Consider the following 19,431-nt stretch of genomic DNA (forward strand, 5'->3'; position numbering starts at 1 on the left):
CATTTCAAATTTAATGACGGAGTGGCTTGTTGTTCGTGATCAACCACGCTATGGTACTATGGTAGTCAAGTAGGAGGAAATACTGGCTCTACAAGTAGTGGATCTAAGAGATCCCGAGAGAGTGATGCCAGTGATACGAACTCCGCAGGATCAAACTCTGTAGGATCACGTGCTCGTCCAATGGGGAGAGAGGCAGCAAAAAAAAGGTAAAAAGAAAAGCAAAGGCGCAGCTTTGAAAACCGTCAACGAAGAGTGGAATGAATAGAAACAATTTAAAGAGAAAGAATTGGAACGATTAGACAAAATAGCGAAGACACAAGAGGAGGCAAATCGATTGATGAAAGAAAAGACTGAAACAAAAAAATGAAGATCTTCTTGAAGCTAAGTGAAAAAGAACATGTCGATGACAAGAACAAACAACTGTTAGAGAAGTTGAGCAGCTATTTATTCTATTTTTATTGAATTGATTAGTGAGACCACTTATAATATTCCTCTTTAACCTAAGCAAATTCAAAAAAAATTATTCACTAACCACTATCAAATGGACAAAAAACAATTTTTAACTCATTAAAGAATAAAACATACGAACCGGACGTACAACGCCGGAATACCACTAGTAATAAATATAAATGAGTGTTTTAATTTTAGTATAGGATTTTTAACGTTAAAACCCCTCAACTAAGTTTGTTTTAGGTAAAAACCCCCCACACCAAGTATTTAATGAAAAAACCCCCAAACTAACGTTATTTAATGAATTAAACCCTAGCAGGTCATAATTACCATTACAACTGGTAAATTTTTAATTAAGGGGTTTCTACATTAAGTAAACATAGTTGAGGGGTTTTACCATTAAAAATTATAAAAACAAAAAAAAAAATCAAAATTTTATAATATTATTTAAAAATTAGCAACTTTTTTTGACAACATAAGCGAGAACTAAGTAACTGGACCGCACGATTCAGAAAGCCAAACCGAAAGTATTGAATCGACATATAACATAGGTGAAGGAGAACTCCTCGCACCACTTGCAAGCTTGTCCGCCATAGTATTTTGTGCTCTTGAAATATGTCTGATCCGGAAGTTAGGGAAGAAAGTCTTACTGCGTCTAAATTATTTATATAGTTTTTGTTATATTTTTTTGGTTTTTACATTTTTAATTTATACATATATAATGTTGATGTTAAAAACACATCAAACTCATATATTTACAAAAAAAAAATTAAAAATGCTAATTTTGAAAATTTAAGTTACTAATTTTTAGATAATATTATAAAATTTTGACTTTTTTGATTTTAATTGTAAAACCCCTCAACTATGTTTACTTAATGTAGAAACCCCTAAACTAAAGATTTACCGGTAGTATTGGTAATTATTACCTGTTAGGATTTACTTCATTAAATAAAGTTAGTTTGGGGGCTTTTACGTTAAATACTTAGTTTGGGGGTTTTTACCCAAAACAAACATAGTTGAGAGGTTTTAACGTTAAAAATCCTTTAGTATATATACTAAACTTAGAAAATGGCAGTGACTAAAACCATAATCTGACATTGATTACAAAGGGATTCTTTAGCAATGTATAATAAATACTAGAGCGCCAGTTGGTTGTAAACTTCAAAGTTATAAATCTGGATGAATTAACAAGACTGCAAAACTATGTGATAAACCCAACCATTTATTTAACTAGGGTCGGTCCACGCTACGCGTGGGATATGCTTTATGTGTGATGTATGTAACTATATAATTGTACATTTTCTTTACGTGGTTTTATATAAGTTTTCTAAAAGAAGTGTATGATAAAGTTTATGGTTATTGAGAATGTTAGGGAGGGGGGGGGGGTGGTGTATTCAATATAACATTTGAGGTGATTTGAATTTTAATAGAGTTTAGATGATTTCAATAAGTTGTAGAGATTTAGGTGATTATTGTTAAACCACTCAAGAATATAACCTAAAACCATGGGATTTGAGTTTTTTTTTTAACTAAGAAACTCCACCCAAACACCCTCAAATCACCTAAAAACTTAAAAACTCCACAACTTAAAATATTTTCAATAACAATGGATTTTAGAGTACTCTACGAAATGTTAAGTTCAATAACAGTGGATTTTAAATGAGTTTTTAAAATTCATGTTTCAATAACAGTGGATTTGTCATTTTAATACAAATCACCTAAAACTCTCAATTGAATACACCCCCTCAGGGTGTGCAGGGATTACCGATTATGTATGTTAAGATGAATTTATTTGATTTTGATTTTTGTGTTTCTATTAATAGGTTGCGGCGTATAACATATTATATTGGATGGATGAGGTGTAGGTGTGTTCTTGTTGTTTGATTTTTTTTTATAATTATGAATCCATAATTAGTTTGTTAATTGTGAGTTGCTATATTTTGAGATCTCAAGAATAGGTTCATAATTTTTATGATTATCATTTGTATGAATGGATTAAGCATTTGTTCAAAAAAAAAGAGAATGGATTAAGCATTACATGACTGCATTTCATTACGTTTTATGTTAGGTTGAATATGATATTGAAGTGTTGAGTAAAATATTAAAAATGTAAATCAATTGTTTATATTATAAATTAACACTTAAATGTATAGTTATACATATAATATTCCATTAAAAATATTTCAATTCTTTTATACTTATTTTTTATTTTTCTGTTAATTTCTTAATTTTTACAGTTATAATCTAATATTTTCAGTTTTTTTTTGTAAATGAATACTACCATTTTAATGGTTTATTTTCAATGTTGTTAATCTTCATATTTAAAATAAGGTTATATTTTATGGAACCAAATATATTCTAGTAAGCTGACCAAAAAAATACTCAAGTAACAATAAAGATAATGAAGATAGATAATAAATTATTTTTGAGGCCCTTGAACTGCGCTTATTTTTAATGTGGATCATAGATTTTGTTTTTTTTATTTTAATCTCTTTCTTTAATTTTTTTTTAGATTTTAAATAATCTTTATAAATTTAATTTTTAAATGTAAATATGATGTCACAATAATATTAAAAATTACGATAAATATATGTATTTTGTGTTTTATTATGTGAATTTTGAAAAATTGATATATGTTAACATATTGATGTTGATAATGAATCAATTATAAAAATTATTTATGAAGTATTTAACGTTTTTTTAAAACAAATTGGTGCAAAAATATAAGATAGGTTAATAAATATGTTAATCTATAGATAACAATAGTACATAATACATTTAAGTAGATTTGGAAGAAAAATATTATTTCCAATCAAAAGTATAATATTGTTAACATAAACTGTTATTATTGTGGTTGTTTCTAACCAAATAGAAACAATCTTACAATACTAAAAGTTCCTAGTTCTCAATGATAAGGGTGTCCACGTCAGCCAAATATTTAGCACCAATCAAACTGACACATCTGAAAAATAATTTGTTTTTTACAACCTTATTGACTTATTTTTTTCCTATCCGCACGAATCTCTTCGTCTCCTGCAAATTTACAAAGGTTTTTTACTCATTTAGTTGCATTAATTAATTCAACGCTATGACCTTCCGATTCCTCTTTTCCAACTCGTTCCCTACTGATGTAAAGATATAGTGATTGCGGTGAAGTTCAATCCCTAATCGTAACTGTTGGGTATCACCTATTTAGATTTCAAATGTTTTTGTTTCCTTTTGAGTTTTGATATTTGAAGAAATTTGTAGTCTTTGACACTAAATTCCACTGTCTTTTTTTTTTCACTCAGGTACTAGCGCCGTCCGAAGTTGGTGGGCTCAACGAAAGCTTCACCCTTTCTGAATAAATGGCGACTCCTTTAGGCCGACTGCAGGAAAATTGGTTAAAAGGGGCTCAAGTCCTGGAGCACAGAAGGTATCAACAATGACGTATGAATCAGAAACCGTGAAATTGTTGAATCTATAATATATATATGCTATCAGTCAAAAATCTTCACATCGCCTCTTTTTCTTTTATTTGCTTCAAGGATTTGAAATTGTGAAAGCATGTTTTGGACGCGGTGGACTCTCCTTTACTTGATGTCTATTCCATTTACTTATAACTCTACATCTATTGTATTCATGGGAACACGAAGGTCAAAATATTGGTGAATGTGGAATTTTGATAAAGGAAAATTAGTAACATCGTATAGTTTGTGATCTTCTTTTTGATTTGACATTAGTTGGTCGAAACTTTTTCATGGAAGCTCTTATGTCTTTGGGGGGAAGATAACGGCTCTGGAGGAGTCTTTCGCGGCATGTTTAGCGGAACGAACCGGGAAAAGTCGTGTCTTCAACATTCTTTGCAAGCAATTATGTAATTTTAAATCCTTCGCAGATTTGACGTGCTTGTGTTTTGGGTTAGTCTTTTTTTTTGAGCCATTGATATAAGCTTCTCACTCTGTTTTGTATCTGCTTGGATTCAGGGCATTGTTGGATATGATATTTATCTAGCAGCGAGGTGTGTTCGTGGCTGCGATAAAATTTTGGTTGTTTGTGTTGTACACTGAATTTGACATATGTGAGTGTTTTGATCTTGACAGGAAATCAAGAAAATGTAGAAATTCAGTTTGTGGATTACATATATCATGCATTTGATCCGGTTAGTGTTTCCTTCTCTTCAGTTTGTCAGTTGGAGAGATCTGCATCTAAGTCATGTATCAAATTCATGTTTACCATGTTCTCATGTATTGAGTTTTGAGTTTAGGATGATGAATGACACCAACCAAATCAGAAGTAGAGATGAGCAGGCATGTCATCTGTTCTGAAGCAATTTAGCATCACTTTTGGATCGTCGAATAATAACTGCTTTGTTTTTGCGTACTATCTCAAACCTGACTTAGATTCTATGAGATTTTTTTTTTAAGTTATTCTATATCTATCATATTTGTTTCTAACTGTTTAATAAGGTCTTGAAAGTCCATACCACAAAATTTATAATGGACCCCTGATTTCAAGGTAAAGTAAACTACAAAATGTTATCTTCCTTTGAATTTTATGTATGTTTAATGTTCGACCGATATTTTTTGCAGTTAGGGGCTCTCCAACAAGAAAATCCGGCATTGAGTATACTCTCAAGAAGCTACTGCAGCTTAACACAAATGAAGAGGTCTTCGATGCTCTCAAAACCCAGACTGTTGACTTGGTCTTAACTGCTCATTCTACTCAATTTGTTCCAAATGTTTTGAAGATCTGTAGAACTCTTCCAAGTCCCTGACACTTTAATTCTTGTGACTTTGTTTTGTAAGAATATTATCAGGATTCGTGATGGTTTGACACAGTTATATGCGAAGGACACTGCTCTTATTGATAAACAAGAACTCGATGAAGATCTGCAACATAAAGGTATATGCTAACAAAGAACTCTACAAAGGCTTTTATTGAATATCTACTGAAGTCTAAAACAGTAAAACTCTGTTTTTGTTGCACCAGATTCAAGTTGCTTTCCACACGGATGAAATCCAAAGAACTCCACCTGCACAACAAGATGAAATGAGAGCGGCTTTGAGCTACTACCATGAGACAACCTGGAAATGAGTTCTGAAGTTCTTGAAGCGTGTTGCCACAGCTCTGAAGAACATTGGAATTAATGAGTGTTCCTTACGATGCACCTCTCATTCAAATCTATTCCTTGGATGGGTGGAGACCGTGATGGTACACTCTTAATTCTTTCTTTTCTTGAACATTTGCTAAATCCAGAAACTGGTGTGATGTATGCTTACTAGGTTCGAGGTGGGGAATCCATACACTCATTAACCATTCCTTTTTGAAGAGTCTCATAACGGCTTTATATATCAATGACTGACTGCTAAAGTCTTTTATAACTGATACTGAATCACAACTTTCTGATTCTCTCTTAGTTGTACAGTTACAATATTGAGCTGTTGAAAATTATTAAAGCACAATGCCATTACAAGATCTTCACTTCTTCATATATATGAATGCTAGGAGGTTTCCGGCGCAGTTATAATAATTTTTTAAGTAATTGTTTTTTTTAATTTTAATTGATATTAAATATAATTAGTTTTAGATAGTAATTTTATTAGTTTAAAAGTTAAAACTATAAAGCCAATAATTTTAAATTTGGTTTAACTATTTTAAATTTAAATTTATTTAGATTTAGTTAAATATTAGGAAAAAACCAATTTGTATTTTGCTTGAAAGATTGTAAGCTTGAAAGATTGTAAATAATAGATACAAGTCTTTTTCGGAACGTCAGTAACAATGTATAGTAGTTACTGTGTAATCTGTTTTCGACTAATTCACAAACCTTAGAAACAGTATTTTAAGGATGACGGTTTCATGTACAATCAAATACAAATCAAATAATTCACTATGTATAGTAAAAACCACAAGGTATGATTACTGAAAAAGCAAAGGAAATGATACTCACATAACCGAAAATAACAATATGCAAATGGTTCCAAATGTAGCAAATCATAAATGATTCTGAAAATATAAAGGAGTTAGAGCACAATGTCTAAGACACATGACAATGGTTTTGTAATTGCCAAAAAGATTCACTCCTTTCTAATATCATTGCTTCCTTTTTTTCTTAAGACAAAGCGCTTTCTGAAAATGCAGTTTGTGATATATACTACATAATAGCAACATGTCACCTAGAAAAGACAGAACTACTCCAAATACACAGCTTCTTGGTGAACTAATTTCTTGAAATTGAATAATTACTCCAAATACAAGACAATTTATACAAATCGCAAGAATTTATTGACTTTATAAGTAGCAAACGGACAGTGCGATTTGTAACAAGATCCCAAGAGAAACAAAGGAGACAACACAACATAAACACATTACTTCTCAACAGAGAGAAAAAGATTTTAAAACCATTTTGATTATCTCTGAATCAACTTAAATAAACCCATAAATATTATTAAAAAAAAAAATGAAATCAGAAGTCTAAAAAAAATACTAATCTTACATGATAACTAAATAGACATCAACATCATAAAAATAGACTAAAATATAATTCGAACCTAGAGATAACTTTTCCTCATTCATTATGTTTGTTGCACTATTCTTTTTTTATTGCCATATAAAATACACTTTAAAAAATATGCCTACATGTAGTAACATTACACTCTCAAAATTAAATAAATAATTAAAATTTACATGCATAAACACTTATGAATATAATAAATTATTAAGTTAATGTTACAGAAAGAGAAATAAAAAAAATAACATTAAATACAGAATAAAACAAAAAGAAAACAAAAAAATACATAATATATTTCCAGAAAATTAAAATATATAAGTTGGGTGTGGCGCATAAAAATATCTACTATTTAGGCTAATTTTAGCATTTTTAGAGTGTATTTTAAATGATAATTTTTCAGATAAACAACATAAAACGCTAAACTACCTGAATGAAAACATTTTCTATGAAAGAAGAACAGTACAACAAACATAATGAATGAATCATATGTTGTTTATGATGTTGATGTCAATTTAGTTATCATGTTCAAAAATTTAAAGAATCATATTTATAAATAAAAATAATTCAGTAAAAATTAAACTAAAAAATATTATCTCAAAAAGAATTTTGAGGTCTAATCTAAATGTATTGTAAAATTTATATCAAAATAAATTAAAATTTATGTCCAAAAATATGTAAAAAAAATACAAAATTTGTATATACTAAAGAAAATAAATAATTAAACATTGTAGCTTGTGGTGTGTAGCACTGAAACAGATCATCATATACTATCAAACTAAAAAAAATTAAAATATGTTTATGGTTTTTGATTTGGCTCAGTAAATCGCACTACAAATAACATTTTTTAAAAACTATTACCTCCAAGTTATCATATATATATATATATATATATAGTAGAACCTCTATAAATTAATAATCTCTATAAATTAATAAATTTTGTCGGTCCCAACTTGGGCCGGTGTAAAATATGACACAAATCGATAAAATAATAAGATAATAATATTTTTAAAACTTCCATGTAAATATATAGTCCCATTAAAATTATAAATTAATAATCAATCTATATATAATTTTATATAACTACAAAATAAACATTATATTATTCATTTTATATTCACAATGAAAATATCTTTATTTTTCTTAACATTTTAATATATTTTGATAATATTTAGTAAAATTATATCGAAAACCATTTAACAATCATATAAAACATAAAAATATATACTAAATAAGATAATAAAACAATATAAAAGTCAAATTTCTAAAATTTGAATAATGTACATACGATGAAATCAAATATTTTCATATTTCATATATAAACATTTTAAAAATTGAAAAAAAATTAAATAAGGAAACTTTTGTAAATTAATATCTCTATAAATTAATAAAATTTCAAAGTCCCAACATTATTAATTTATAGAGGTTTTACTGTATATATATCATTTGGTTTTTTCCATCGTTTACTTATAATATTATACCAAATAAGTTTGTGTAAAGATCAGTTTAAGTCAGAGCATCACCATTCAATGCATTTTATGCAAAATTTAGGAAATTTCTAATTTGCTTTGTCAAATTCCAACTCCATCTTGAGTTGTTTAATAATTAACTTGAGAGCCTAAACTAATAATGGAAACATGTTTCAATTCTAACATACAAATAACATTACAAGGTTATATATTTTCTAATTTTATGTAAGATTAAACATGGAATCATTCATATTGAAATCCCCTACACATATCGCATTTCTTACAATAAATACTTATTTACAAAATAGAAAATACCAAACAAATTTTAGTTTTGAAAATAAACTATAGTTTCAAAAATGTAATAATATATCCAATCATTTTTATTGGTCATCAAACTTTACAAATATTTAAGTATTCAAAATGATTCCACATTCATATATATATATGTATGTATATGAAATGAAGGTTATTTACCTGTCCTTTCAATAATAGTTTAAAATTAAAATCAGATGATGTATAAACAGATATATCGTACATAAAAATAATATAAAATATTAAAAACATGAGTACTAAAAGATTAATAGAAAAATTAACTATTTTAACATCTTAATATATATTAAAATATAAATTAATGCTATTATTAAAAAAAATTATAATATTTCAAAACATTCTTTCTGATTTGTCAAAAATTATATTAAAACAAATTAATGATAAAACTTTGATGTTTAAACTTAACATTAAAATATATAAGTTTTATAGACAACCAAACCGCGCGTAGTGCGGTAAAATCTCTAGTATATATAAAGGTTTAAAAACAATATATATAATAAAAGAAAAATCACATGAATTCAACAACTTCCAAACACTATGCTACAAAGGTTCTTCTCCTTCGCCTTCTTTTAAAAGTTGAGAAATTTTATACGATAAGCAAGAGTATCCATCCTATGTGGACAGCAGCAATAACTCGTAAGAAGTCATGTTAGAGAACCCATTATTCGGAAAAGTTTTGAGGCTCATGTCTCCAACACCAGCATCTGCACTATCAAATCTTTGTCTCTTACTTGAGATGTGATGATACCGTACAACGTCTAAGCCACTGGTGTTGCCCAGTAGTACCATCTCCACCATATCGGTTTTTGCTACATACCTAAACTTATAAGTTAGATACATTCTTTTGGTTATTGATTATGTAAGGTGATGAAGATTGTTACTGGTTTTGGGGTGAGGTAACCGGAGAAGATATTCCAAAGACTAAGGAAAAAAGACGTGCAGATCCCAACGATCTGATAGTTCGGTGTGAAGGCCACAAATATGAAGATTGCAAATTGATTAATTAATGTCGATAATGTTCATAATCGTATGTGCACAATACTGTCATTCTTCAGAATTGGTTGGTGATCAAAGTAATAATTAACAAAGTACAACAAATTTGTATTGTAGCTAGTTAAAAATATATGTTATAGGTGTCTTTGGTCTTTGGATGTCACATGCTAATACATGATATGTAACTAAAGTTTTTTCTCACATAATCTACGAAATAGGCTTGCGTGATTATTATATCATCCATCTACTACAAATTCTTCTTGTTTTTATGTATATAATAACATTAACTATTTACTATAGTGGGCACTAATTCATGCTAAGATGTTTTGATACGAAGATCACTTAGTTCGTCTTGTTTCAGTATAATAGCTCTTTTATTCTACGGCCACTTCCAAAGCCATGTCAGAGATGAACTCATAAAGATTATATAACCACCATAATATAAAAATCCATGTATCAAACTAAAAGCAGAAAAGCAATAATAATTCAACTTCTAATACCATATTAAAAGAATTCACAGATGGCTCACTTGGCTAAAGTCTCAGTCATTGACGCTCCTCAAACTGAGTTCAAATCTCTCTCTTCCACTCTGTTTTAAGAAATTTTTCTTTTTCAAAATAAAATAAAATATTAAAAACTTGATATCATAGCAAAGTTCAATGACCATTCAGATGTGCTGCGGAATATCTATTGCCATACACCAATAGAAAAAACTAAAACAGATGCAAACAGATCAAACATAATTTAAATAAAAATTCATTGATAAATAGTCATAGAATTAGCTGAAAGTTATCATTTTACGGAGGAGTCTTATTCTTCAACCATCATCTCCCAAGACTTAACACAGACTCAATCTCTCTGGAAAAAAATTGGATATTTTAGTTGATAAACAATTAACCAGTAGTTTTCAGAAATGGTTTATGGAAAGACAACAAAATCAGAGGTCCATCGGTTGCATAGTGGTGATCTACTTCAGCAAGCCCTTGTCTAAGACCATCTAAGAAGCCTTCACAGAATTCAACTTGGCAAAGGAACTTATTGGTTTACATTGTCAGAGCACTTATGATAGTGATGATGTCAGTAATCGACTTCGAGATCTGTTGAAAGGGGAGCCTGCATGGTGAAGGAGACCTTAAACATATCTCTGGCGACTCCTCTTATCTTCCTTTGCGTCGTCTTCTCGTCCACCACAGGCTCAGTCTCCCTTCTCATCCCTCTTGTCTCCTCACCTCGACACAAACCACCGAGTGATCACGGCGCACCAAAATTTCAGCCACCGCATCTGTAGTTGTTATTCCTAACTCGCCTCCCATCTCGATCTCTGCTGTGATGGCTATTACCGTTTTCTCTAATTATTGGAGGGGCCCCAGTTATCAGCTTTGGTTACAATATAAAAACTCAGAGAATGGAATGATATAGTCTCATGTAGAAGTAGTGGTTGCCTACAATCTATGACCGTGTAATGGATGGATTATGACTGATTTCACAATATTTATTGGGAGGCCTTTTGGCACGCATTTGTCGTGGGAAGCCACCATTTGGTAAATGGTCATATTGTGTAGCAGCCTGTATGCTGCTAATACGGAAATGCTAAAATAAAATTTTATTAATCCAAAACAAAAAACATCACAGAAGTCACATAGAACCAATTTTTCTGACTCGTTAATTTTTTTGGCTGGTATTTCGCAGTTTGTGGCCGGCGTTTTCCATTGGTGGAGCAGTCTGTCACCTTCACTAAAATTTGTTATTTGACTACTTATTATATGCAGAGTATAAGTTGAAGATCTGGAAAAAACCTTTATTTATAAAAATTAAACGAACTATTCTCCTTGTAATAACCACAACTTAAGGAAAGATTATATAAACACAGCAGCATGACATACAAAAAAAAAAGATCATTCTCACTCACCAAGCATAACCCAATATTAAAAGTTGTATCTATGTTTGCATAAATCTATTGATTCTAAAAGAAGCCTAAACACATACCCCAACAACAATAAACAAAACCCTAATTTTTTTAGTTGGTATTGCTTTTGCACGAAGGCAATGAAACTGATGTACAAACAACACAACATCCACTTATAACTATTTTTTCAGTTAATTAGAAAAAGCTCTATTCCCCTTTTTCTTTTATTAGGCTGCCGTTTTAATTGCGATCTTAGACATCAGTTAAACACACTATTTGGGAGAGCTTGTCTGATCTTAAAACTGTCCACTCCGTTCTAAGAGCATGCCCTGCTGCTCCAAGCCCTGCGTTTGTCTGTTTGTCGCCTCTGCTGTCTTTGCACCATACCTACAAAATCATATCAGAAACACTGAACACAACAATTGATTTTGTATTCTTCTTAAAAAGACTTATTTGTGATCGATAATTTCAGTAGTGACAGTTGAAGATGCTTTCATAATGTTCCTTCCCTTTACTTCAAAAGCATCACAAACCATATGACACACGAATGATAAAACAGAGTGCAGTTTCAAGTTCGATAACACTCACACTAACAGTTGTCGCACTCATGTGTGAGAAAAGTGAACAAACAATCATTGATCACACACATAACTAAACCCAACTTCTACTGATTTACTTATATACACTAACAGTTGTCACACTCCTGTGTGAGAAAAGTGAACAAACAATCATTGATCACACACATAACTAAACCCAACTTCTACTGATTAACTTATATATAGTGCTTCATATTTAACACACCTGTCAATATTCAAGTTAACCATGACGTTTCTCTTTCTTTATGTGTTTTTTAGTATGCATATAGTAGTATAATATTATATTACATGGATCAGTTGAACCTTTGAAGTAGATAATTTCTGAAATATGAAAACAGAAATGTTGACAAATATGTTAGCATACAGATGATGGTTTTCATCATAATAGCTAATGGAAAACGATAAGAAAATAGGGAGTAGAGTTGTTCAAAATATTATGCTTAGTACACTCGAATACGATATACGCGTCGAAGTTTAAAATTTTTCAAGAATACACTGGCCGTTTCCACTGCAATGAAAGTGATACAGTCAGTACTTGAAAACAGAGCAGATCTGGGATAACATACCAACAAAACCGATTTAATATGTTAACCTATGTGTCTCTGAGGCCCTTGAAGATCTCCTTGTATACTATATTGGTTACTCCATCCGCTGTCTGAATCAGAGTTATGAACTCAAGCGGTTTTAATTTGTCCATCCGCGCCGTCTGAATCAGAGTTATGAACTCAAGCGGTTACAATCAGAAAACCAAAAAATTATAGAACAATCAATAAACGGCTTTAATTAGTCTTATTTAAAATATGTCAAACGAGATATGAACAGGAAAACTGAAAAATAATGATTCAACACGACATAAACGTTAAAAATGTGATGAAAACAAAAGTAGTTATAAATAGATCCCACCGCCTTGCAAGACTAAAGCTCGCATTCAAGGAAAATCGTGGAAGAAAGATTTAAGAGGATGGATCTGTAACTGGTAGCTCATGGGACAGTTGGAAAGAAGACAAAAGAACGTTAACAGCGTGACTCAATCAAGAACAACGGCGGAGATGAAAACTGGTTAACCCTAATATCAAAACTGGCCAGTTCTGAAGATATAAGACCCTGTTAGAAACGAAGCTCATCGGACTTGGGATTTAATGAAACGCTGAGTTTCATTAATCGGTGACATGTGTCATCGCGAAAGAGCTTGACTTTTCTAGTTGGCATCTGACGTGGTGTAACGAGGAGAGAACTAATTCTCTTATCTATACTAATAAAGTTGAAAAGAAAGGCTTCACAATGCGCCACGTCATCCATCCTATCCCCATTTTGCGACATGTGTCGAGCAGAGAGACGTGTTTTTCTTTTTGCTTTCGTTTCCAACTCGCGGATCTTTTTTTTTCTTTGGTGTTTCTAACTTGCCGATTAGCTGGGTTTTATGATAATTTGTTGGGCTTTTATGTTTATTTATTGGCTCATACTTTATGTTTATATTCATTATCAAATTTAGAAAAAAAACCCTCATTCTATCTCACAAAAACCAAAACAGAAACTACATATATAAAAACTGCACTACATGAAACATAAAAGTGTGTGAGTTCTCGGTATAACTGATGCGGGCACACTTTCTGCAAAAACAAACAAATATATTTCCAAACAAGAACATCTATTATACTAAGAAAAACCTCCTTACGAGAATCATGCAAATACAAAAAATAACTAATATTATCCAGCTCTCGTACAAATACACACTACACATCATTATACACTACACATCATTATACATGGTCTTCGAAATAAGTAACAACTCAACATAGACAAAACATCAAACTTATCACAAACCATTGACTCAAAATGTTAACGCCCCCTGAATAAATGGACCTTTGAACTAAACGGTTGAAGAATTAAAGAAAAAAAAACTTAAACACACCTTCTATAAGACATAGCTATAACAACTTATCATCACGCAAAATACTACACCATGAATAACAGACACTTCTCTCTTATCAGCTCTCACACCAAAGAGAATCTACATGAACAACCCCACAGCAAACACTACAAGTCTACATCCACAAGCCCAACACACAATAATCCATCATTGATTTTCAGCTACCAACTATCATTGATAATCAATGTAATTTAAAATACTCAACAATTGAGTACATGGAATTCATGCTAACATACCATCACATTCACCACTCCGACTCAACCTTGCTTATTCAAGAGACTACTGAATATGTGATGAATAAACTGCCAAACAGCTACAATACCATAACTAATGCTCTCCAAATTACTCTTACCATCTAGGACTACAACCAAAATGCGGCTGCAAGACTTGACGTCGATCTTATCATCACAGATCTAGGGGAAACAAATAGGCCCCTCCAACTACAGAAGAAGAAAACAGCCACAATACTATAACTAATGATCTCCAAGTTACTCTTACCATCTAGGACTACAACCAAAATGCGACTGCAAGACTTGACGTCGATCTTATCATCACAGATCTAGAGGAAACAATTAGGCCTCCAACTACAGAAGAAAACGACATATGCACTATATTCTTCAGAAATTACAACTATGGAAATAAACTTTGCTCTCTTACTTGCGGTCATAATTTTCATTTTACATGCATTGATCAATGGCTTTGTACAAACAACAACTGCTCAATATGTAGGGAAAGTAATCTATGATTCAACCCTCAATATTATTAATAACATGGAATATCATGTTTTAATTTCCAATTTTATTTGTGTAGTATTTTCTACTTTGGTTTTTCATTTTCAGACAAAATAATTAATAATTTATCCTCATTAAGAAATATTTTCCTTTCACATGATTATTTTATTATATAAAAAATAACATCAATAAAGACAAACAATACATGACACACAAAAAGATTAAGATTACTTCCTAATATTAAACTACAAATGCCGGACGATTTTATACAATTCACAGGTTTCTTACTATCTACCTACACTACTTAAACCATAAAACCATTAGCAACACCATGAATCCAGATATTACTTTATCATCTAACATATAACAAAAACTTTCGAAATACCATCCACCAATCAAGATATGCTACATAAAAAAAAAACCCAAATTACAACGAAGGACAGCCGCTCCGCGCGGGCAAACCACTAGTATATAAATAAGATTTGATTGGAAACTTATAATTTCTATACTTGAAAAATAATATATCAAATAAATTTCAAAAGTCTACCGTGAAAATAATCCACTTTTGAATGTATAAAATTAAAATAATAATATAATCGATCATGGTAATAACATAATCTATACTATATAAAAGTTGAGGCTATAAGCCTTTGACGACGTCCACGTAGGATTTTAAACCACCAATCATATTATGACAAATAAGAATTTTAATTTGTTATTTTTAAATATGTCAATTTTTCCAAAAAACTGCTTATTTCATAATAAAAAGAAATCAATATCGAATAAGGCAAACTAACAAAAGTAAAAACATTATACATATATTAACTTAATATATATATATATATATATTATAATTTTAAAATTTAACGTAAATTAACTAAAAATAGTAATTAATTTTAAAATGCAGTAATTCAAACAATTATAACTATAAATTTAACTCATGATTTTAAAATTTTAGGCTATATGCTATTGAAACTATTCATAAATAACATACATTATATATAAGCTAAGACTATAAATCAGTGAGAAACAATTCATTATATTTTGAATAGGATTTAAAAAATTCCATAAAATCATTTAAAATAAAATAGAAACCAATATCAAACAAGGTCAAAAGTAAAACATTATAAATAAATTTACGTAATATATAGTATTTCTCAAATCGTAACATTAAAATAAAATACAAAATAAGAATTAATATTAAGAATACAAGACATTCAAACAATTATAAGAATTTAACTCATGGTTGTCAAAGTTTAGGCTATATACTATTGAAAATATTCAAAAATAACATATACTATATATAAGGCTATAAGTCATTGAGAGTATCACTACAAGAAAACATCGGTATTCTGACGGACATTCCGACGGAAAATGAAATCCTCGGAATTTCCCGAGGAATTTCCGAGGAAATTCCGAGGAAACCCAAAATTTGGGTTTCCTCGGAATTTCCTCGGAATATACCGACGGAATTCCGAGGAAACATCAATCCGTCGGAATATTCCGAGGAAATTCCGACGAACTAGTGATCGATCGATGCGTTTTTGGACATATACCCATCGATCGATCACATTGTTACGCTTTGGTCCATCATAGTGATCGATCGATGCGTTTTTGGACATAAATACATCAATCGATCCGTTTATAAAAAAACATTCGAGATTTTGAAACCCCAAACACTAGTTCCTCAGAATTTCCTCGGAATATTCCGAGGAAATTCCGAGGAACACTTGATATCCTTGACCGATCGATGGGATAATCTCATCGATCGATCACATTGTTACGCTTTGGTCCATCATAGTGATCGATCGATGCGTTTTTGGACATAAATACATCGATCGATCCGTTTATAAAAAAACATTCGAGATTTTGAAACCCCAAACACTAGTTCCTCAGAATTTCCTCGGAATATTCCGAGGAAATTCTGAGGAACACTTGATATCCTTGATCGATCGATGGGATAATCTCATCGATCGATCACATTGTTACGCTTTGGTCCATCTTAGTGATCGATCGATGCGTTTTTGGGCATAAATACATCGATCGATCCGTTTATAAAAAAACATTCGAGATTTTGAAACCCTAAACACTAGTTCCTCAGAATTTCCTCGGAATATTCCGAGGAAATTATGAGGAAGAAAAGGGTTTCCTCGGAATTCCCTCGGAATATTCCGAGGAAATTCCGAGGAAATAGGGTTTTTAAACCGAAAACAACGTTTTGCGGTTTGAATAACACCTATATAACCCTTATTAAGTGTCTTACGTTCATTATGAAGTCAAAAATTTGTTCATTACCCTATAATAAACACTTTTCCGATTGTATGAACGAAATCCCCACAACATAAGAGAAACACTTATACACTTTAATGAACGGTAAAGGGAATACTTACAATTCGTTTTGAAATTTGTTATTTCATGGTTTATGCTCATCTATACAAAGAATCTTCAATGGTATGCATTACAATTGTATAAGAAATGAAATACGGCAAAAAAAATTGATGTTTTGAAACCCCAAACACTAGTTCCTCGGTATTTCCTCGGAATATTCCGAGGAAATTCCGAGGAACAATATAAATTGATAGAAATACATGCACATGATATTCTTTTTCCTCGAATTAATGAAAATATTCCGAGGAAATTCCGACGGATATTTAAGTGGCCGTCGGAATTTCTTCGGAATATTTTCATTTAACCGGGCAAACAAGCCGCCAAATATTTCGCGAAAATTGAAATTGAAAATACTGAGGGAATTCCGACGGAAAATATCTGTCAGATCCAAGGTTTTATAAACTCGAACCGCATCTTCTTCCCCATTTCTCTCTTCTTCCCCATTTCTCTCTTCTTCCTCTCCGGCGATCTCTCTCTCCTTCCGGCGTTCTCCACCTTCTCTCGCGACGATCTCTCCGGCGAATCCTTTCCATTCCTTTACAAATCATGTAAGGACCTTATCCCACTCTCTTAGGTCCTATTTGTTAGGTTTTTAAATAGATTTGATGATTTTAGAAGTTTTTTGATAGATTTTTGTTAGGGTGATTGGGTAGGATTGTGATTTGTTGTGTAATAGGTTTAGAATTGTGATTTGGTTGTGTTGAATTGATTTAGAATTTTTTTTATAAATTGTTTATTATTTTTGTATTTACAAAATGTTTATATAAATTCGATTTTACAAAACGTTTTTATATATAAATTCGATTTTTGGATTTATAAAAGATGATTTCATATTTATAAAAATATTTATATTTATTAAAACTAATTTTGTATTTATAAAACATTTTTTTGATTTATAAACACTATTTTTTTATTTTTGTATTTATAAAAACTATTTTTAAATATACAAAACGTTCTTTGTATATAAATTCGTTTTTTGGATTTATAAAAGATGATTTCATATTTTAAAATTAATTTTGTATTTATAAAACATTTTTTGATTTCTAAACACTATTTTATTATTTTTTGTATTTATAAATACTATTTTGTATTTATAAAAAGATGATTTCATATCTATAAAAATATTTATATTTATTAAAACTAATTTTGTATTTATAAAACATTTTTTTTATTTATAAACACTATTTTATTATTTTTGTATTTATAAAAACTATTTTGTATTTATAAAAAGATGATTTCATATTTATAAAAATATTTATATTTATTAAAACTAATTTTGTATTTATAAAACATTTTTTTATTTATAAAAACTATTTCATTATTTTTTGTATTTTAAATATGTTTTCTATTTCAATTTTAATTTTATATTTTTGAATTTCAATTTAAAAAAATAAATTTATAATTTTTTTTTTGAATTTTGGAAATATTCCGAGGAAGTGTATCCCTCGGAATATTCCGACGACATATTCCTCGGAATATTCCGAGGAATTTCCGACGAAAAAAGTCCTCGGAATATTCCGAGGAAATGAATTTCCTCGGAATTCCGTCGGAAATTTCCGAGGGATTTCCGAGGAAAGATGAATTTCCGAGGAGTTATTTCCGAGGACTTTTTTCGTCGGTATGTCGTCGGAATAGCGTTATTCCGACGACATACCGACGATTTTTTCCCTCAGTATGCCGCTGTTTTCTTGTGGTGTATACACATAGGATTAGAAAAAAACAATCAAAATATAAAAAAACATAATTATAGTTTACTATTTTTAAAATGTTCAAACTTATAAAATTGATAATACAAAATGAATTCAACATCAAATAAGGTAAACTAATAAATAAATCATTAAAACTAAATTGATTCATATATATATATATATATATATATATATTAAATATTTGGAAATGTAACAAACAAATTAACCAAAATAATATAAAATATAAAGATACAATATTTTTCCTTCCAAGAACACAGAATAAAGATATACTCTTCAAAATAAAATTTGAAAAAGTGTATTTTCAAAATAAATTATAAATCAATATCAAATGTGTTTTCCTTACCAATATCCAAATTGAAAAACCAAACATAATCTTCATGAACAAGGAACACGTCAAGAAAATAAGATTTGAAGTGAATTTACCCCAACATTTCCCACT

The 19,431-nt window shown here is 30.2% G+C and overlaps 2 long non-coding RNA genes across 23 annotated transcripts; one reads left to right on the top strand and one right to left on the bottom strand.

Moving 5' to 3' along the window:
- Window positions 1-3,418: 3,418 nt before the first annotated feature.
- On the top strand, window positions 3,419-5,907 carry LOC106352958. 22 transcript variants are annotated; one of them, XR_001271773.3, is made up of 9 exons: window positions 3,449-3,631; window positions 3,741-4,306; window positions 4,416-4,450; window positions 4,533-4,591; window positions 4,697-4,809; window positions 4,899-4,947; window positions 5,022-5,134; window positions 5,238-5,334; window positions 5,422-5,907. It is a non-coding gene; the product is annotated as an uncharacterized LOC106352958 (long non-coding RNA). The 22 variants fall into 22 exon arrangements; XR_007326214.1 differs by having other exon boundaries at window positions 3,741-3,879; window positions 3,978-4,306; window positions 4,697-4,947; window positions 5,249-5,334; XR_002660297.2 differs by having other exon boundaries at window positions 3,450-3,631; window positions 3,741-3,879; window positions 3,978-4,085; ... (1 more) ...; window positions 4,697-4,947; window positions 5,022-5,334.
- Window positions 5,908-10,472: 4,565 nt separating this feature from the next.
- Window positions 10,473-15,630, bottom strand: LOC125590702. The gene is made up of 2 exons (XR_007326705.1): window positions 12,801-15,630; window positions 10,473-12,025 (listed from the first exon to the last, which is right to left on the bottom strand). It is a non-coding gene; the product is annotated as an uncharacterized LOC125590702 (long non-coding RNA).
- Between the last annotated feature and the right edge of the window lie 3,801 nt (window positions 15,631-19,431).

Source organism: Brassica napus, chromosome C7, assembly GCF_020379485.1.
Source record: "Brassica napus cultivar Da-Ae chromosome C7, Da-Ae, whole genome shotgun sequence".
Classification (NCBI taxonomy): domain Eukaryota; kingdom Viridiplantae; phylum Streptophyta; class Magnoliopsida; order Brassicales; family Brassicaceae; genus Brassica; species Brassica napus.